This window comes from Hyla sarda, unplaced genomic scaffold (genome assembly GCF_029499605.1).
Source record: "Hyla sarda isolate aHylSar1 unplaced genomic scaffold, aHylSar1.hap1 scaffold_2276, whole genome shotgun sequence".
NCBI classification, from domain to species: domain Eukaryota; kingdom Metazoa; phylum Chordata; class Amphibia; order Anura; family Hylidae; genus Hyla; species Hyla sarda.
The window spans coordinates 13,158-34,084 of NW_026608954.1; the positions used below are offsets into that span (position 1 = coordinate 13,158).

The 20,927-nt window shown below is 46.5% G+C and overlaps 8 non-coding genes and 1 pseudogene across 8 annotated transcripts; all 9 read left to right on the forward strand.

Annotated features, from left to right (window-relative positions):
• Positions 1-191, forward strand: LOC130321549 (U2 spliceosomal RNA). The gene has a single exon (XR_008867254.1). It is a non-coding gene; the product is annotated as a U2 spliceosomal RNA (small nuclear RNA).
• A 2,097-nt stretch (positions 192-2,288) lies between these two features.
• On the forward strand, positions 2,289-2,479 carry LOC130321529 (U2 spliceosomal RNA). Its single transcript, XR_008867238.1, has one exon. It is a non-coding gene; the product is annotated as a U2 spliceosomal RNA (small nuclear RNA).
• A 2,088-nt stretch (positions 2,480-4,567) lies between these two features.
• On the forward strand, positions 4,568-4,785 carry LOC130321545 (U2 spliceosomal RNA; annotated as a pseudogene).
• Positions 4,786-10,174: 5,389 nt separating this feature from the next.
• LOC130321541 (U2 spliceosomal RNA) lies at positions 10,175-10,360 on the forward strand. Its single transcript, XR_008867249.1, has one exon. It is a non-coding gene; the product is annotated as a U2 spliceosomal RNA (small nuclear RNA).
• A 2,096-nt stretch (positions 10,361-12,456) lies between these two features.
• Positions 12,457-12,647, forward strand: LOC130321530 (U2 spliceosomal RNA). Its single transcript, XR_008867239.1, has one exon. It is a non-coding gene; the product is annotated as a U2 spliceosomal RNA (small nuclear RNA).
• Positions 12,648-14,742: 2,095 nt separating this feature from the next.
• Positions 14,743-14,933, forward strand: LOC130321531 (U2 spliceosomal RNA). Its single transcript, XR_008867240.1, has one exon. It is a non-coding gene; the product is annotated as a U2 spliceosomal RNA (small nuclear RNA).
• Positions 14,934-17,013: 2,080 nt separating this feature from the next.
• Positions 17,014-17,200, forward strand: LOC130321544 (U2 spliceosomal RNA). The gene has a single exon (XR_008867251.1). It is a non-coding gene; the product is annotated as a U2 spliceosomal RNA (small nuclear RNA).
• Positions 17,201-17,893: 693 nt separating this feature from the next.
• LOC130321542 (U2 spliceosomal RNA) lies at positions 17,894-18,085 on the forward strand. Its single transcript, XR_008867250.1, has one exon. It is a non-coding gene; the product is annotated as a U2 spliceosomal RNA (small nuclear RNA).
• Positions 18,086-20,178: 2,093 nt separating this feature from the next.
• LOC130321532 (U2 spliceosomal RNA) lies at positions 20,179-20,369 on the forward strand. Its single transcript, XR_008867241.1, has one exon. It is a non-coding gene; the product is annotated as a U2 spliceosomal RNA (small nuclear RNA).
• The last annotated feature ends 558 nt before the right edge of the window (positions 20,370-20,927 follow it).

Sequence of the window (20,927 nt, forward strand, 5' to 3'; positions counted from 1 at the left end):
ATCGCTTCTCGGCCTTTTGGCTAAGATCAAGTGTAGTATCTGTTCTTATCAGTTTAATATCTGATACGTCCCCTATCTGGGGACCATATATTAAATGGATTTTTGAGAACGGGGGCCGATTTCGAAGCTTGCTTCCGTCGCCCTATGCATTGACCCGATATGGCAGTATCTTCGGGTACAGTGCACCACCCCCTTACAGGGTTAAAAAGAAAGATTCCTACTTTCATTGCTACCTGCTTGCTGGCTAGCCAGCTAGCCAGCCCTGTGGGCCTTGCTGCTGCTGCAGCCAAAAAACAAAAGGTGGTGCTGCTGCTGCTTCTGCTGCTTCTGCTTCTGCTTGTGTCTGGCCCCTGTTGGAGCGTCCAGGCACAGGACTTCTGCTGCTGCTGACTAAATGGCCTCCTTAATTGGATCATTTGAGTAGCCAGCACACCTGTGCAGGTAGGGCATGACATGATAGGCAGCTGCCTTGATAGCGGGTGGGTGCTGAATGTTCCTAATTGACAAAATAAGATTAATGCTTATGAAGAAATATAAAATCTCATCCCTTCCCCAATATCGCGCCACACCCCTACCCCTTAATTCCCTGGTTGAACGTGATGGACATATGTCTTTTTTCGACCGTACTAACTATGTAACTATGTAACATAACATGGGGGGGGGGGGGTCTCCTGGCTGTTCACACAGGTGTGTCATTGCTGTACATTGACCATGCATTGCTTCTGTGGTATTGCAAAGGCAAAGACAAATGCTTCCAGCCATCCATTGCACTAATGGATTGGTCATCAGCTGGCTGTCTATGTCCCGCATCAATATAGACCAAAGTACAGAGGGTTAGGCTATGCTATTGTGCACCTACCTGATGCATCAGAAGGTGCGAGGCCCTTGCTAAATTCTGTGCACAGACTTTGAGATCTATGCTTTAGACTGTATCTAAACCTGCTCCAACATGGACTGACATTCTGGCCTACTTTCAGCCGATGCGACTTGTCTGTCGCTGAACAGTCGCTTTTTATGTATTCAGCACCTATGTATAATGTTGTAAAAATGCTCTAGAAGCTAAAGTCGCAGAAATGTCACACATATTTGGCCTGCAACTTTCTGTGCGACAAATTCAGACAGGAAAAATCAGTATAAATCCTTAGAAAATTATCCCCCAGTGTCTCCATCTGCTGGCGGTATTGAATAAGCATTGCTGCACTGATGGGGTATGCATTAGACGAAAAAAAAGAAGAAAAAGAAGAATAATACGCCCAGAAAAGAGGCGAAAAGGAGAAAAACGTAAAAAAACGTGAAAAAAAAGTAAGAGGAAGAGAAGGGAAAAAAAGGTGGAAATGGGTTTAAAAGTGATTTCGGCGGAGAAATATATAGTATATATATATATATATATATATATATATATATATATATATATATGCGCACACACACACATAGATATAAACGTATTCTCCGTTGAGATATTGCAGCCGCTGCTGTGTCCAGGCCCAGGAGCCTTAGCACTGTGCTGTGATGTCACTCAATACCACTGACATCACTAGGTGTAAACAACATCTCTCCTTTGCTGTGTATGTGACTATGGAGCTGTTTGGTGATGTCGTCTATTACGGCCTTCATAGAAGCAACAGGAGATTGTTGCATCCATCTTGAACCCTCAGAACTACAGTGCTATGATGTCACTCACTTCCACAGGCCTTGCAGAGTGTAAACAACAACAACCCAGCTTTGTTGTGTATGTAACCAAAGGGATTTGTGATGTCACCTAGAACCTTCACAGCAGCGACAGCTTTATGAGGAGCATCAGCACTGCTCTGCCTGAGCAGAACCATCACCGCCATAGGTTGTCAAATAACCCGGATTTAACCCACACAGGTAAGTCCAATGGGGTGCAGGCATGTCCTCTATGCTTACAGCTTCCCGTGGGTGTTGGTTTGATACCGTTTGGGGACAGCCAAGGAGGCATCTGCAGGCAACAAAGGTAGGTGTGTGCTTGTGTGTGTGTTTCCTATGCAGATCCTAAGCCCAGTGTCACATGCAAGTAGGAGGAGTAAGAAGGGTTCCTGGCAAATCCGGGTTATGGATTGCATTTAAAAAGGCCCCGTGGGAGTGCAATGGGCCCCTGTCTTGCTGCTTAGCAATAATGGTATGGGTTTAGGTTCTGCTGTGTGTACTGGTGGTTGACTGCCCCCCAGCCCAGAGTGTGCATGGAAAATTGTCTGGCAGCCTCCCTGACAGCAAGCAGTGATAGTGCCCATGAAGGGGACCTTGTTGGGCCCGCCCCTTTCACGGTTATCGCTTCTCGGCCTTTTGGCTAAGATCAAGTGTAGTATCTGTTCTTATCAGTTTAATATCTGATACGTCCCCTATCTGGGGACCATATATTAAATGGATTTTTGAGAACGGGGGCCGATTTCGAAGCTTGCTTCCGTCGCCCTATGCATTGACCCGATATGGCAGTATCTTCGGGTACAGTGCACCACCCCCTTACAGGGTTAAAAAGAAAGATTCCTACTTTCATTGCTACCTGCTTGCTGGCTAGCCAGCTAGCCAGCCCTGTGGGCCTTGCTGCTGCTGCAGCCAAAAAACAAAAGGTGGTGCTGCTGCTGCTTCTGCTGCTTCTGCTTCTGCTTGTGTCTGGCCCCTGTTGGAGCGTCCAGGCACAGGACTTCTGCTGCTGCTGACTAAATGGCCTCCTTAATTGGATCATTTGAGTAGCCAGCACACCTGTGCAGGTAGGGCATGACATGATAGGCAGCTGCCTTGATAGCGGGTGGGTGCTGAATGTTCCTAATTGACAAAATAAGATTAATGCTTATGAAGAAATATAAAATCTCATCCCTTCCCCAATATCGCGCCACACCCCTACCCCTTAATTCCCTGGTTGAACGTGATGGACATATGTCTTTTTTCGACCGTACTAACTATGTAACTATGTAACATAACATGGGGGGGGGGGTCTCCTGGCTGTTCACACAGGTGTGTCATTGCTGTACATTGACCATGCATTGCTTCTGTGGTATTGCAAAGGCAAAGACAAATGCTTCCAGCCATCCATTGCACTAATGGATTGGTCATCAGCTGGCTGTCTATGTCCCGCATCAATATAGACCAAAGTACAGAGGGTTAGGCTATGCTATTGTGCACCTACCTGATGCATCAGAAGGTGCGAGGCCCTTGCTAAATTCTGTGCACAGACTTTGAGATCTATGCTTTAGACTGTATCTAAACCTGCTCCAACATGGACTGACATTCTGGCCTACTTTCAGCCGATGCGACTTGTCTGTCGCTGAACAGTCGCTTTTTATGTATTCAGCACCTATGTATAATGTTGTAAAAATGCTCTAGAAGCTAAAGTCGCAGAAATGTCACACATATTTGGCCTGCAACTTTCTGTGCGACAAATTCAGACAGGAAAAATCAGTATAAATCCTTAGAAAATTATCCCCCAGTGTCTCCATCTGCTGGCGGTATTGAATAAGCATTGCTGCACTGATGGGGTATGCATTAGACGAAAAAAAAGAAGAAAAAGAAGAATAATACGCCCAGAAAAGAGGCGAAAAGGAGAAAAACGTAAAAAAACGTGAAAAAAAAGTAAGAGGAAGAGAAGGGAAAAAAAGGTGGAAATGGGTTTAAAAGTGATTTCGGCGGAGAAATATATATATATATATATATATATATATATATATATATATATATATGCGCACACACACACATAGATATAAACGTATTCTCCGTTGAGATATTGCAGCCGCTGCTGTGTCCAGGCCCAGGAGCCTTAGCACTGTGCTGTGATGTCACTCAATACCACTGACATCACTAGGTGTAAACAACATCTCTCCTTTGCTGTGTATGTGACTATGGAGCTGTTTGGTGATGTCGTCTATTACGGCCTTCATAGAAGCAACAGGAGATTGTTGCATCCATCTTGAACCCTCAGAACTACAGTGCTATGATGTCACTCACTTCCACAGGCCTTGCAGAGTGTAAACAACAACAACCCAGCTTTGTTGTGTATGTAACCAAAGGGATTTGTGATGTCACCTAGAACCTTCACAGCAGCGACAGCTTTATGAGGAGCATCAGCACTGCTCTGCCTGAGCAGAACCATCACCGCCATAGGTTGTCAAATAACCCGGATTTAACCCACACAGGTAAGTCCAATGGGGTGCAGGCATGTCCTCTATGCTTACAGCTTCCCGTGGGTGTTGGTTTGATACCGTTTGGGGACAGCCAAGGAGGCATCTGCAGGCAACAAAGGTAGGTGTGTGCTTGTGTGTGTGTTTCCTATGCAGATCCTAAGCCCAGTGTCACATGCAAGTAGGAGGAGTAAGAAGGGTTCCTGGCAAATCCGGGTTATGGATTGCATTTAAAAAGGCCCCGTGGGAGTGCAATGGGCCCCTGTCTTGCTGCTTAGCAATAATGGTATGGGTTTAGGTTCTGCTGTGTGTACTGGTGGTTGACTGCCCCCCAGCCCAGAGTGTGCATGGAAAATTGTCTGGCAGCCTCCCTGACAGCAAGCAGTGATAGTGCCCATGAAGGGGACCTTGTTGGGCCCGCCCCTTTCACGGTTATCGCTTCTCGGCCTTTTGGCTAAGATCAAGTGTAGTATCTGCATTTGGTCTGGTCGGAAGGTGTCTGTGGTACCCCGCTTCTCGGCCTTGGGGGATTGTCTCTCCTTACGGAGGGACTTCACCCCCTTGCTGCTATTGGGGAGCGGGCTTAGTCCACAGACAACGGGTTGCGATCCCCCTGTCTCTGGGACCTTGTGTCTCAGAAGGCATTTTCGGTACGTTGAGCGTTACCTGTAGCTTCAGAAGCACCTAGGGTACCCCCGACCTCTGCCTTGGGTAAGGGTTCCGCTTTTATAGCGGGATTCCGAGCCCCTGCTGCTATTGGGGAAGGGGCTTAGTCCCTGGGTGTGGAAGATGCCGTTCTCCTGGGCTTTCCCCTCTGGGGAAATGTCGATGCGAAATACCATCCGCATAGAGGTGTCGGAGAGCCATCGTCAGTTGAAGAACCTCCGCTTCATTGCGGAGGTGATTCTTCTTGACTACTTCCGCCTCAATAGGGAGGACATCCTGTGTCTAAATGACCAGGAAAGCCGTGGCCTGTATACCGTCACCTTCACGGCCACGGCGTGTTGCGATAACATCTATGCAACCTTGTCTGGTGCGGACCAGAGGGACGATCGACTCGACGGTCTTTCGTTCCAGTTCCTCTATGGTGAGGAACATATACCGTTGGTGGTGGCTATGCACAGCCCTCATGTGACCACGGAGGATATAGCCACTTTTCTTCGGCGATACTGCGAAGAGGTGCGATTCGCAAACAAAATCTTGAACTCCGTGCGGTTCTGGAACGGCAAGAGGAAGTTCTGGGTCAAGCTCCGTAAGGATCCCGGTGGTATTGGGGGTCTTTGCCATCCGCCCCCAAATTTTGCCATCGGGAGAGTTCGGGGCTTCCTGTTCTATCCTCAAATGCCTATGTATTGCCGAAATTGCTTGAGGTTTGGCCACACCCAGGAGACCTGCGGCACGGAGCGTGTGATTCGCTGCAATAGGTGTGGCCAAGAAGGTCACATAGCCTCAAGATGTAGCCATACGATAAGGTGCAACCTCTGCGGAGAGGAAAATCACGATTTTAATTCCTGTCCCCATAAAGCAAAAACTACGATGGGTGGGTCAAGGCTGGGCCCACCCAAAGAGGGGACAGGACAAAAGACGTCCTTTTTTAAGATGCCCAAACCCCAGATGGCAGGTACTGATGGGTCCAGGCCCAAGACCTCTGGTGCTCCATCGGGGGGCCCACCGGTGGTAGTGCTAGGGGGAGGCCATGGGGATTCCACGAAGCCCGGGCGGGTGATCGAGTTTACTGCCCGGGAAATTGAAAGACGTCGATCGACTTCCTACCTGGCTCAAGAGCCCGCCGAAACTTCTGAAGGGGGCTCACCTGTGGCGGGTGGCAGCCGACGGGCCTCGGTGGGGGCAAAGGTGGACCCAAAATTACAGCATAAGCCAGGTACTGGCTTGGCCCAGGGTCGCCCTGCTCCGGACGAAGAGGCCCCGGTGAAAGCCCGCCGGAGGGGGAGCCAGGTGGCCAGGTCTGAGCCCGGTCCTGTTACTCCGCCTATACAGGACAGGGCCAAGAAGACAAGTGGCGCCAAACCAGGGTTTGCTGCCCCGCCAGCAGTGGACCCGGTGGGTAAAACTGGCCATCGTCGATCGATGGGGAAGTTGGAGCAACAGTCCTCAGCAACGCTTGCTGGGGAACAAGCGATGAAAACTTCCCAAGGTAGCGGCAAAGGTTCCGGAAAAGAGGCCTCACAGGCCCCTGTGCAGCAGTTCCAGTCGTCAAATGATGAAAGAAGACGCAGATCCATCAGCCGGGGGCCAGAGATTACATCGAGTGAGAGCAACACAGAGGATATGGACAGCAGTGTGACATTTAAAAGACAAAGAGAAGAAGAAGAGGAAGACATTCAAAGGAAAGCGGCGTGCCGTAGTTCGGACGAGAGCGAGCTCAGGGTCGGGGCATCATCGATCTCAAGCTCCGACCCTCAGAACATCAAGGAGCTGATGACCCCGCAGGCGGGGGATGACGGTACGCAGCTTATTATTGACTTTGATTCTCCAAGCACGGACTCTCCATAAACTATGCCTATCCCTGTAAAAATTGCCTCACTCAATGTGAGGTCCTTAAAGAGCCCTGATCGCAGGGCTGCTTTATTTTCTTATCTAGAGACATGTGACTTTGACCTTTGCCTGCTACAAGAATGTGGAATCCCTAGTAAAATGGACTATAAAGACTTAAAAGAAGACTGGAAGCTGGGCCCATCCATATGGTCCGGTGCAAATGACTGTCGTTCTGTGGGTGTTGGGCTGCTCTGCCGAGGCCAGTCCTTTTCTATTCATACAGTAACTGAGATTGTGCCTGGCAGAGCTCTTTTAATTCATCTATATTTTAATGGACTTTTAATTCGTGTTTTAAATGTGTATGCCCCTCCTGATAAACAGGAGCGGGCAGAACTATTTGAAATTTTACCACTGTTTTGTGTTGGGTCTTCCCCCCTGCTGGTGGGAGGTGATTTTAACTGCATACGTGATGGGGAACACCGGCAGGGTGGGGATATTAATCGTAAAGACCGCACTTCTTACCTGCTTAAAAATTTTATTGATGATTTTAATTTGAAAGATTGCTGGAAGGATCTCTTGCCGGAGGACCCGGGCGCCACATGGTCCAATGGAAGAGTGAGCTCCAGAATCGATTTTATTTTTTCCTCTAGAGCTTTTAAACCCCTGAAATGCACGCTCGAGCAGAATATCTTCTCTGATCATAAGCTCCTCTTGGTGGGCCTGGAGCTAGAGGGGGAGCAAAAAGCAAAAAGGGGCCTCTGGAGATTAAACACCACACTCCTAGAGGACCCTGAGATAAAAGAGGAGTTTGTGCGGACCTACCAGTGCTGGCAATCACAAAGAAAACCCCACGAGCCTATGCTGCACTGGTGGGAGGGCACCAAATCTAAAATCAGATTTTTTTTTATCAAAGCAGGTAAGAAGAAGGCAAAAATGGAAAAACAGTGGTTTTATGTTCTTAACATGCGTTTAAATGTACTTTTTAAATTGAAAGAAGCTGGTATGGATGTAGAAAATGATATTTTAAACCTTAAAACTGAAATAAAACATGCCATAGAAAAGAAAGGGAAACAAATCATTTTTAACTCACATGTGCAGCACCTGGAGGAGGGCGAGAAATGTTCCCGTTTCTTTTTTAAAAAAGTGATGAATAGGAGGGATATCATCCAGAACCTTGAGGGTGAATCCACTCCAAAAGGCATGTTAGATGCAGTTTTTAACTTCTACCAGCTTCTTTTTAATAAGAAAGATCTTAATCCATCCTTTTTAGAACATGTTCTTAATTCCCTTGATTTTAAGCTAGATGTTTTAGACCAGGAGGTTTTATCCCGTGATCTTAACTTAGATGAACTTTTATTTGTTTTTAAAAGTTTTTCTAGTGGGAAGGCCCCTGGGGAAGATGGTTTACCCATCGAATTTTATTTAGCTTTTTGGGATATTTTAAAGGATGATATGGTTTTATTGTATAAAGAAACTTTTATTATTAATGAACTTCCCCCTTCCTGGAGGAGGGGGATTGTATCATTACTTTTTAAAAAAGGTGAAAAGGATATGCTAAAAAATTGGCGCCCCATCACACTTTTAAATGTCGATTATAAAGTTTTAGCCAAGTTATTAGCTGTCCGTTTTAAACCTTTTATTCATAAATTAGTTCACCCAAATCAGGTTTGTGGGGTACCTGGAAGGTCTATAGCTGAATCCCTAAATATTTTAAGAGATGTTTTATGGTATTTTAAGGATAGAAATCAAACTGTAGCAATTTTATCCTTAGACTTTGAAAAAGCCTTTGATAGGGTCTCCCATGAATACCTGTTTTTAGTTCTTAAAAAGATGGCAGTGCCTGAAACGATTTTAAGCCGAATCATGCTTTTATACCGATCCTGTTTTAGTCAAGTCTCTGTTAATGGCTTTTTAACCAGCGGTGTTCCTCTTTTATCAGGTGTCAAACAGGGCTGCCCCCTGTCCCCACTCCTTTTTATTTGCGCAATCGAACCACTGATGGCCCTCCTCAGAAAAGACCGGGTAGTAAGAGGCGTACCGATACCTGGTGGAGGAGGGACCCATCTAAAGGTGTTGGGGTACATGGATGATGTCACCATACTGTGCCCGGACTCTCCATCCATGAGGGGGGCATTGAGGAACACCAGCTATTTCTGCGAGGTCTCTGGTTTTAAGCTAAACACAGATAAATGTGACTGTTTTTATATTGGCTCCTGGGATTCATCCATCACCCCAGGAGTCACAATGCAACAGGATCAAATTAAAGTTTTAGGTATTGTTTTTAACCAGGTCAATGATGGGAGCCCTAACTGGGATTCAGCTATAGCTAAGATGGAGAAGAAGATTTTAATGTGGAATCTTAGAAACCTTACCATGGAGGGGAAGATTTTAATAATAAAGATGGTTTTACTCCCTATTATGCTATACATTGCCATGGTATTTCCTCCATCTATTTTATACATTAAAAAAGTAACTAGAATTGTTTTTACTTTTTTATGGGGTTCAAAAATGGAGAAATTAAAGCGTGATTTTATGTACAAAAGTAGAGATAATGGCGGGAAAGATGTTCCTAACCTTTTTACTTTCTTTTACATAAAGTATTTCTGTTTCTGTTTTAAGATTATTAAATCCAATGGCATTTTTAGCTGCTTTTTAAGGTACGCTGCGGGCATGGTTTTTAAAAGATGGTTGCGCATCCCTCTGAACGCTCCGGTGCTTCTGTGTCCCCCAAAACATTATGTGGTGTTGGAAAAGACAGTCAGGCTCCTAGGTCTCCAAGATTTGGAGCCTGACATACTGGGGGACCAGAGAAAGGTATCAAAGGTCCTCAGGCGGAGTGAGGTTACCCTGGCAGTGTCCAATTTCACACAGGCAAGATCCAAAAAGGTATGGCGGAACGTGTACGGGAAGTTTCTGGCGAATGTACACAGGGATCTTGCCTGGGCAATCGTCCACCAGTGCCTCCCTACTCGTGAGTTCCAGCACAGGCGAGGACTGGTGGCGAGAGCCAAGTGCCCGAGAGATGGCTGCGGAGTGGACGAAACGGTGCTGCACATATTTTGGAACTGCCCTTTTGCACGGGAGCTTTGGAGGAAGGTAGGCCCACTTTTGAAGTGGGCCTGCGGCCTAAAAGATTTTAATCACGAATGTGTCTTTTACGGTCTTTTTAACTGCCCCAATTTTAAACAGCAGATGATCTGCTGGATGATTATTAATTGTTTTAAAAATGCCATCTGGAAAGTTAGGAACATCTTACTTTTTAAACATGATTTTATTGATGTTAAAAACTGTATAAAGCTGGCCCTGAGTGAGATGTACATCTATTACCTAAGAGACAAGAAACAGTTGGGGGCCAGCGAGGCAGCATCCATGTGGTGTCTGCCTCTATGGAACGAAATAACAGTATAATCAGTTTTTATGACATTTGTATAATGTTTTATCCTGCCATTTTTATTTTTTCTCCTTTTATTACTGGTTTTATTATTTGTATTTTAAAACTTTTGTGAACCTTTTATTATTTTGCGTTTTAAATTTTGTATGGTTTCTTATTTATTCAATAAAATTTTGTTGAAACCTTATCTGTTCTTATCAGTTTAATATCTGATACGTCCCCTATCTGGGGACCATATATTAAATGGATTTTTGAGAACGGGGGCCGATTTCGAAGCTTGCTTCCGTCGCCCTATGCATTGACCCGATATGGCAGTATCTTCGGGTACAGTGCACCACCCCCTTACAGGGTTAAAAAGAAAGATTCCTACTTTCATTGCTACCTGCTTGCTGGCTAGCCAGCTAGCCAGCCCTGTGGGCCTTGCTGCTGCTGCAGCCAAAAAACAAAAGGTGGTGCTGCTGCTGCTTCTGCTGCTTCTGCTTCTGCTTGTGTCTGGCCCCTGTTGGAGCGTCCAGGCACAGGACTTCTGCTGCTGCTGACTAAATGGCCTCCTTAATTGGATCATTTGAGTAGCCAGCACACCTGTGCAGGTAGGGCATGACATGATAGGCAGCTGCCTTGATAGCGGGTGGGTGCTGAATGTTCCTAATTGACAAAATAAGATTAATGCTTATGAAGAAATATAAAATCTCATCCCTTCCCCAATATCGCGCCACACCCCTACCCCTTAATTCCCTGGTTGAACGTGATGGACATATGTCTTTTTTCGACCGTACTAACTATGTAACTATGTAACATAACATGGGGGGGGGGGGGGGGGGGTCTCCTGGCTGTTCACACAGGTGTGTCATTGCTGTACATTGACCATGCATTGCTTCTGTGGTATTGCAAAGGCAAAGACAAATGCTTCCAGCCATCCATTGCACTAATGGATTGGTCATCAGCTGGCTGTCTATGTCCCGCATCAATATAGACCAAAGTACAGAGGGTTAGGCTATGCTATTGTGCACCTACCTGATGCATCAGAAGGTGCGAGGCCCTTGCTAAATTCTGTGCACAGACTTTGAGATCTATGCTTTAGACTGTATCTAAACCTGCTCCAACATGGACTGACATTCTGGCCTACTTTCAGCCGATGCGACTTGTCTGTCGCTGAACAGTCGCTTTTTATGTATTCAGCACCTATGTATAATGTTGTAAAAATGCTCTAGAAGCTAAAGTCGCAGAAATGTCACTCATATTTGGCCTGCAACTTTCTGTGCGACAAATTCAGACAGGAAAAATCAGTATAAATCCTTAGAAAATTATCCCCCAGTGTCTCCATCTGCTGGCGGTATTGAATAAGCATTGCTGCACTGATGGGGTATGCATTAGACGAAAAAAAAGAAGAAAAAGAAGAATAATACGCCCAGAAAAGAGGCGAAAAGGAGAAAAACGTAAAAAAACGTGAAAAAAAAGTAAGAGGAAGAGAAGGGAAAAAAAGGTGGAAATGGGTTTAAAAGTGATTTCGGCGGAGAAATATATATATATATATATATATATATATATATATATATATATATATGCGCACACACACACATAGATATAAACGTATTCTCCGTTGAGATATTGCAGCCGCTGCTGTGTCCAGGCCCAGGAGCCTTAGCACTGTGCTGTGATGTCACTCAATACCACTGACATCACTAGGTGTAAACAACATCTCTCCTTTGCTGTGTATGTGACTATGGAGCTGTTTGGTGATGTCGTCTATTACGGCCTTCATAGAAGCAACAGGAGATTGTTGCATCCATCTTGAACCCTCAGAACTACAGTGCTATGATGTCACTCACTTCCACAGGCCTTGCAGAGTGTAAACAACAACAACCCAGCTTTGTTGTGTATGTAACCAAAGGGATTTGTGATGTCACCTAGAACCTTCACAGCAGCGACAGCTTTATGAGGAGCATCAGCACTGCTCTGCCTGAGCAGAACCATCACCGCCATAGGTTGTCAAATAACCCGGATTTAACCCACACAGGTAAGTCCAATGGGGTGCAGGCATGTCCTCTATGCTTACAGCTTCCCGTGGGTGTTGGTTTGATACCGTTTGGGGACAGCCAAGGAGGCATCTGCAGGCAACAAAGGTAGGTGTGTGCTTGTGTGTGTGTTTCCTATGCAGATCCTAAGCCCAGTGTCACATGCAAGTAGGAGGAGTAAGAAGGGTTCCTGGCAAATCCGGGTTATGGATTGCATTTAAAAAGGCCCCGTGGGAGTGCAATGGGCCCCTGTCTTGCTGCTTAGCAATAATGGTATGGGTTTAGGTTCTGCTGTGTGTACTGGTGGTTGACTGCCCCCCAGCCCAGAGTGTGCATGGAAAATTGTCTGGCAGCCTCCCTGACAGCAAGCAGTGATAGTGCCCATGAAGGGGACCTTGTTGGGCCCGCCCCTTTCACCGTTATCGCTTCTCGGCCTTTTGGCTAAGATCAAGTGTAGTATCTGTTCTTATCAGTTTAATATCTGATACGTCCCCTATCTGGGGACCATATATTAAATGGATTTTTGAGAACGGGGGCCGATTTCGAAGCTTGCTTCCGTCGCCCTATGCATTGACCCGATATGGCAGTATCTTCGGGTACAGTGCACCACCCCCTTACAGGGTTAAAAAGAAAGATTCCTACTTTCATTGCTACCTGCTTGCTGGCTAGCCAGCTAGCCAGCCCTGTGGGCCTTGCTGCTGCTGCAGCCAAAAAACAAAAGGTGGTGCTGCTGCTGCTTCTGCTGCTTCTGCTTCTGCTTGTGTCTGGCCCCTGTTGGAGCGTCCAGGCACAGGACTTCTGCTGCTGCTGACTAAATGGCCTCCTTAATTGGATCATTTGAGTAGCCAGCACACCTGTGCAGGTAGGGCATGACATGATAGGCAGCTGCCTTGATAGCGGGTGGGTGCTGAATGTTCCTAATTGACAAAATAAGATTAATGCTTATGAAGAAATATAAAATCTCATCCCTTCCCCAATATCGCGCCACACCCCTACCCCTTAATTCCCTGGTTGAACGTGATGGACATATGTCTTTTTTCGACCGTACTAACTATGTAACTATGTAACATAACATGGGGGGGGGGGGGGGGGGTCTCCTGGCTGTTCACACAGGTGTGTCATTGCTGTACATTGACCATGCATTGCTTCTGTGGTATTGCAAAGGCAAAGACAAATGCTTCCAGCCATCCATTGCACTAATGGATTGGTCATCAGCTGGCTGTCTATGTCCCGCATCAATATAGACCAAAGTACAGAGGGTTAGGCTATGCTATTGTGCACCTACCTGATGCATCAGAAGGTGCGAGGCCCTTGCTAAATTCTGTGCACAGACTTTGAGATCTATGCTTTAGACTGTATCTAAACCTGCTCCAACATGGACTGACATTCTGGCCTACTTTCAGCCGATGCGACTTGTCTGTCGCTGAACAGTCGCTTTTTATGTATTCAGCACCTATGTATAATGTTGTAAAAATGCTCTAGAAGCTAAAGTCGCAGAAATGTCACACATATTTGGCCTGCAACTTTCTGTGCGACAAATTCAGACAGGAAAAATCAGTATAAATCCTTAGAAAATTATCCCCCAGTGTCTCCATCTGCTGGCGGTATTGAATAAGCATTGCTGCACTGATGGGGTATGCATTAGACGAAAAAAAAGAAGAAAAAGAAGAATAATACGCCCAGAAAAGAGGCGAAAAGGAGAAAAACGTAAAAAAACGTGAAAAAAAAGTAAGAGGAAGAGAAGGGAAAAAAAGGTGGAAATGGGTTTAAAAGTGATTTCGGCGGAGAAATATATATATATATATATATATATATATATATATATATATATATATGCGCACACACACACATAGATATAAACGTATTCTCCGTTGAGATATTGCAGCCGCTGCTGTGTCCAGGCCCAGGAGCCTTAGCACTGTGCTGTGATGTCACTCAATACCACTGACATCACTAGGTGTAAACAACATCTCTCCTTTGCTGTGTATGTGACTATGGAGCTGTTTGGTGATGTCGTCTATTACGGCCTTCATAGAAGCAACAGGAGATTGTTGCATCCATCTTGAACCCTCAGAACTACAGTGCTATGATGTCACTCACTTCCACAGGCCTTGCAGAGTGTAAACAACAACAACCCAGCTTTGTTGTGTATGTAACCAAAGGGATTTGTGATGTCACCTAGAACCTTCACAGCAGCGACAGCTTTATGAGGAGCATCAGCACTGCTCTGCCTGAGCAGAACCATCACCGCCATAGGTTGTCAAATAACCCGGATTTAACCCACACAGGTAAGTCCAATGGGGTGCAGGCATGTCCTCTATGCTTACAGCTTCCCGTGGGTGTTGGTTTGATACCGTTTGGGGACAGCCAAGGAGGCATCTGCAGGCAACAAAGGTAGGTGTGTGCTTGTGTGTGTGTTTCCTATGCAGATCCTAAGCCCAGTGTCACATGCAAGTAGGAGGAGTAAGAAGGGTTCCTGGCAAATCCGGGTTATGGATTGCATTTAAAAAGGCCCCGTGGGAGTGCAATGGGCCCCTGTCTTGCTGCTTAGCAATAATGGTATGGGTTTAGGTTCTGCTGTGTGTACTGGTGGTTGACTGCCCCCCAGCCCAGAGTGTGCATGGAAAATTGTCTGGCAGCCTCCCTGACAGCAAGCAGTGATAGTGCCCATGAAGGGGACCTTGTTGGGCCCGCCCCTTTCACGGTTATCGCTTCTCGGCCTTTTGGCTAAGATCAAGTGTAGTATCTGTTCTTATCAGTTTAATATCTGATACGTCCCCTATCTGGGGACCATATATTAAATGGATTTTTGAGAACGGGGGCCGATTTCGAAGCTTGCTTCCGTCGCCCTATGCATTGACCCGATATGGCAGTATCTTCGGGTACAGTGCACCACCCCCTTACAGGGTTAAAAAGAAAGATTCCTACTTTCATTGCTACCTGCTTGCTGGCTAGCCAGCTAGCCAGCCCTGTGGGCCTTGCTGCTGCAGCCAAAAAACAAAAGGTGGTGCTGCTGCTGCTGCTTCTGCTGCTTCTGCTTGTGTCTGGCCGCTGTTGGAGCGTCCAGGCACAGGACTTCTGCTGCTGCTGACTAAATGGCCTCCTTAATTGGATCATTTGAGTAGCCAGCACACCTGTGCAGGTAGGGCATGACATGATAGGCAGCTGCCTTGATAGCGGGTGGGTGCTGAATGTTCCTAATTGACAAAATAAGATTAATGCTTATGAAGAAATATAAAATCTCATCCCTTCCCCAATATCGCGCCACACCCCTACCCCTTAATTCCCTGGTTGAACTTGATGGACATATGTCTTTTTTCGACCGTACTAACTATGTAACTATGTAACATAACATGGGGGGGGGGGGGGGGTCTCCTGGCTGTTCACACAGGTGTGTCATTGCTGTACATTGACCATGCATTGCTTCTGTGGTATTGCAAAGGCAAAGACAAATGCTTCCAGCCATCCATTGCACTAATGGATTGGTCATCAGCTGGCTGTCTATGTCCCGCATCAATATAGACCAAAGTACAGAGGGTTAGGCTATGCTATTGTGCACCTACCTGATGCATCAGAAGGTGCGAGGCCCTTGCTAAATTCTGTGCACAGACTTTGAGATCTATACTTTAGACTGTATCTAAACCTGCTCCAACATGGACTGACATTCTGGCCTACTTTCAGCCGATGCGACTTGTCTGTCGCTGAACAGTCGCTTTTTATGTATTCAGCACCTATGTATAATGTTGTAAAAATGCTCTAGAAGCTAAAGTCGCAGAAATGTCACACATATTTGGCCTGCAACTTTCTGTGCGACAAATTCAGACAGGAAAAATCAGTATAAATCCTTAGAAAATTATCCCCCAGTGTCTCCATCTGCTGGCGGTATTGAATAAGCATTGCTGCACTGATGGGGTATGCATTAGACGAAAAAAAAGAAGAAAAAGAAGAATAATACGCCCAGAAAAGAGGCGAAAAGGAGAAAAACGTAAAAAAACGTGAAAAAAAAAGTAAGAGGAAGAGAAGGGAAAAAAAGGTGGAAATGGGTTTAAAAGTGATTTCGGCGGAGAAATATATATATATATATATATATATATATATATATATACGCGCACACACACACATATATATAAACGTATTCTCCGTTGAGATATTGCAGCCGCTGCTGTGTCCAGGCCCAGGAGCCTTAGCACTGTGCTGTGATGTCACTCAATACCACTGACATCACTAGGTGTAAACAACATCTCTCCTTTGCTGTGTATGTGACTATGGAGCTGTTTGGTGATGTCGTCTATTATGGCCTTCATAGAAGCAACAGGAGATTGTTGCATCCATCTAGAACCCTCAGAACTACAGTGCTATGATGTCACTCACTTCCACAGGCCTTGCAGAGTGTAAACAACAACAACCCAGCTTTGTTGTGTATGTAACCAAAGGGATTTGTGATGTCACCTAGAACCTTCACAGCAGCGACAGCTTTATGAGGAGCATCAGCACTGCTCTGCCTGAGCAGAACCATCACCGCCATAGGTTGTCAAATAACCCGGATTTAACCCACACAGGTAAGTCCAATGGGGTGCAGGCATGTCCTCTATGCTTACAGCTTCCCGTGGGTGTTGGTTTGATACCGTTTGGGGACAGCCAAGGAGGCATCTGCAGGCAACAAAGGTAGGTGTGTGCTTGTGTGTGTGTTTCCTATGCAGATCCTAAGCCCAGTGTCACATGCAAGTAGGAGGAGTAAGAAGGGTTCCTGGCAAATCCGGGTTATGGATTGCATTTAAAAAGGCCCCGTGGGAGTGCAATGGGCCCCTGTCTTGCTGCTTAGCAATAATGGTATGGGTTTAGGTTCTGCTGTGTGTACTGGTGGTTGACTGCCCCCCAGCCCAGAGTGTGCATGGAAAATTGTCTGGCAGCCTCCCTGACAGCAAGCAGTGATAGTGCCCATGAAGGGGACCTTGTTGGGCCCGCCCCTTTCACGGTTATCGCTTCTCGGCCTTTTGGCTAAGATCAAGTGTAGTATCTGTTCTTATCAGTTTTCATGCCGGTGGACAGTAACGCCGGTATGGGGCTGGTGGGGATGGGTGCTGCATGGAGGATGCAGGTGTACCAGGGCTTTCCGGGGCTGGTTCTGAGGAATCAGCTCGACGGCTGCCCTGATGTGACCTGTTCCCTCCGGGTCTCGCCATGAGGCTGAGAGGGTCTAGAGCCGAGGTACTTTTGTGCCTCGGGGAGTGGTGACCCCGAGGTGCCGAAACTCACTGGGAGGATAGACTCACTGAGTTGAAGCACGGGCACCATAATCTCTTCACCTTGTGGCACTCACCTCTTGATTCCCGGCCTTCTGGCTAGGATCAGAGAAATTTTTATAGATCCGGCCGGATGTCCGGGCAGTATATCTGCACACATTCACTTATTTATTTCTTTTTTGTCTCACTGTGTCACTTTTTGCGTGTTGTGTGTTCACAGGATTGGTCAGGGTGCGGTAGCCCTTCTGGGTGTCCCTCCTGGCGGTCTAGGGGAGGTGTGTGTGGCCATTAGGTTCCGCACCTCCCTGCAAACACCCCGGGTACTCCTGCTTTGGCAGGGTACCTACCGTAATCGGCTCTGCGGGCAGATACCTTGGCTAACGCCAAGGGGGATGCCGGGAGCATTTGTGGTCCCCTAGTAGCTTCGGCGAAAAGGGACATCGAACCTGGAACCTCGCAGGTACCTTTTGGTCCGGAGGCGAAGGGTAAGGTTTGTTGGGGGGCCTCTCTCCTATCGGAGAAGGGCTTGCGATAGACCGCATCCTTTGTGCACGTTTTTTTTGTGTAACACGTTTGCACTTTTTCTTGCACTTTGGGTGAATCGAAAGCACGTTCCTCGGCTTTAGATAAAAAAAAAAAAAAAAAAAAAAAAAATCTGTTCTTATCAGTTTAATATCTGATACGTCCCCTATCTGGGGACCATATATTAAATGGATTTTTGAGAACGGGGGCCGATTTCGAAGCTTGCTTCCGTCGCCCTATGCATTGACCCGATATGGCAGTATCTTCGGGTACAGTGCACCACCCCCTTACAGGGTTAAAAAGAAAGATTCCTACTTTCATTGCTACCTGCTTGCTGGCTAGCCAGCTAGCCAGCCCTGTGGGCCTTGCTGCTGCTGCAGCCAAAAAACAAAAGGTGGTGCTGCTGCTGCTTCTGCTGCTTCTGCTTCTGCTTGTGTCTGGCCCCTGTTGGAGCGTCCAGGCACAGGACTTCTGCTGCTGCTGACTAAATGGCCTCCTTAATTGGATCATTTGAGTAGCCAGCACACCTGTGCAGGTAGGGCATGACATGATAGGCAGCTGCCTTGATAGCGGGTGGGTGCTGAATGTTCCTAATTGACAAAATAAGATTAATGCTTATGAAGAAATATAAAATCTCATCCCTTCCCCAATATCGCGCCACACCCCTACCCCTTAATTCCCTGGTTGAACGTGATGGACATATGTCTTTTTTCGACCGTACTAACTATGTAACTATGTAACATAACATGGGGGGGGGGGGGGGGGGTCTCCTGGCTGTTCACACAGGTGTGTCATTGCTGTACATTGACCATGCATTGCTTCTGTGGTATTGCAAAGGCAAAGACAAATGCTTCCAGCCATCCATTGCACTAATGGATTGGTCATCAGCTGGCTGTCTATGTCCCGCATCAATATAGACCAAAGTACAGAGGGTTAGGCTATGCTATTGTGCACCTACCTGATGCATCAGAAGGTGCGAGGCCCTTGCTAAATTCTGTGCACAGACTTTGAGATCTATGCTTTAGACTGTATCTAAACCTGCTCCAACATGGACTGACATTCTGGCCTACTTTCAGCCGATGCGACTTGTCTGTCGCTGAACAGTCGCTTTTTATGTATTCAGCACCTATGTATAATGTTGTAAAAATGCTCTAGAAGCTAAAGTCGCAGAAATGTCACACATATTTGGCCTGCAACTTTCTGTGCGACAAATTCAGACAGGAAAAATCAGTATAAATCCTTAGAAAATTATCCCCCAGTGTCTCCATCTGCTGGCGGTATTGAATAAGCATTGCTGCACTGATGGGGTATGCATTAGACGAAAAAAAAGAAGAAAAAGAAGAATAATACGCCCAGAAAAGAGGCGAAAAGGAGAAAAACGTAAAAAAACGTGAAAAAAAAGTAAGAGGAAGAGAAGGGAAAAAAAGGTGGAAATGGGTTTAAAAGTGATTTCGGCGGAGAAATATATATATATATATATATATATATATATATATATATATATATGCGCACACACACACATAGATATAAACGTATTCTCCGTTGAGATATTGCAGCCGCTGCTGTGTCCAGGCCCAGGAGCCTTAGCACTGTGCTGTGATGTCACTCAATACCACTGACATCACTAGGTGTAAACAACATCTTTCCTTTGCTGTGTATGTGACTATGGAGCTGTTTGGTGATGTCGTCTATTACGGCCTGCATAGAAGCAACAGGAGATTGTTGCATCCATCTTGAACCCTCAGAACTACAGTGCTATGATGTCACTCACTTCCACAGGCCTTGCAGAGTGTAAACAACAACAACCCAGCTTTGTTGTGTATGTAACCAAAGGGATTTGTGATGTCACCTAGAACCTTCACAGCAGCGACAGCTTTATGAGGAGCATCAGCACTGCTCTGCCTGAGCAGAACCATCACCGCCATAGGTTGTCAAATAACCCGGATTTAACCCACACAGGTAAGTCCAATGGGGTGCAGGCATGTCCTCTATGCTTACAGCTTCCCGTGGGTGTTGGTTTGATACCGTTTGGGGACAGCCAAGGAGGCATCTGCAGGCAACAAAGGTAGGTGTGTGCTTGTGTGTGTGTTTCCTATGCAGATCCTAAGCCCAGTGTCACATGCAAGTAGGAGGAGTAAGAAGGGTTCCTGGCAAATCCGGGTTATGGATTGCATTTAAAAAGGCCCCGTGGGAGTGCAATGGGCCCCTGTCTTGCTGCTTAGCAATAATGGTATGGGTTTAGGTTCTGCTGTGTGTACTGGTGGTTGACTGCCCCCCAGCCCAGAGTGTGCATGGAAAATTGTCTGGCAGCCTCCCTGACAGCAAGCAGTGATAGTGCCCATGAAGGGGACCTTGTTGGGCCCGCCCCTTTCACGGTTATCGCTTCTCGGCCTTTTGGCTAAGATCAAGTGTAGTATCTGTTCTTATCAGTTTAATATCTGATACGTCCCCTATCTGGGGACCATATATTAAATGGATTTTTGAGAACGGGGGCCGATTTCGAAGCTTGCTTCCGTCGCCCTATGCATTGACCCGATATGGCAGTATCTTCGGGTACAGTGCACCACCCCCTTACAGGGTTAAAAAGAAAGATTCCTACTTTCATTGCTACCTGCTTGCTGGCTAGCCAGCTAGCCAGCCCTGTGGGCCTTGCTGCTGCTGCAGCCAAAAAACAAAAGGTGGTGCTGCTGCTGCTTCTGCTGCTTCTGCTTCTGCTTGTGTCTGGCCCCTGTTGGAGCGTCCAGGCACAGGACTTCTGCTGCTGCTGACTAAATGGCCTCCTTAATTGGATCATTTGAGTAGCCAGCACACCTGTGCAGGTAGGGCATGACATGATAGGCAGCTGCCTTGATAGCGGGTGGGTGCTGAATGTTCCTAATTGACAAAATAAGATTAATGCTTATGAAGAAATATAAAATCTCATCCCTTCCCCAATATCGCGCCACACCCCTACCCCTTAATTCCCTGGTTGAACGTGATGGACATATGTCTTTTTTCGACCGTACTAACTATGTAACTATGTAACATAACATGGGGGGGGGGGGGGGGGGGGTCTCCTGGCTGTTCACACAGGTGTGTCATTGCTGTACATTGACCATGCATTGCTTCTGTGGTATTGCAAAGGCAA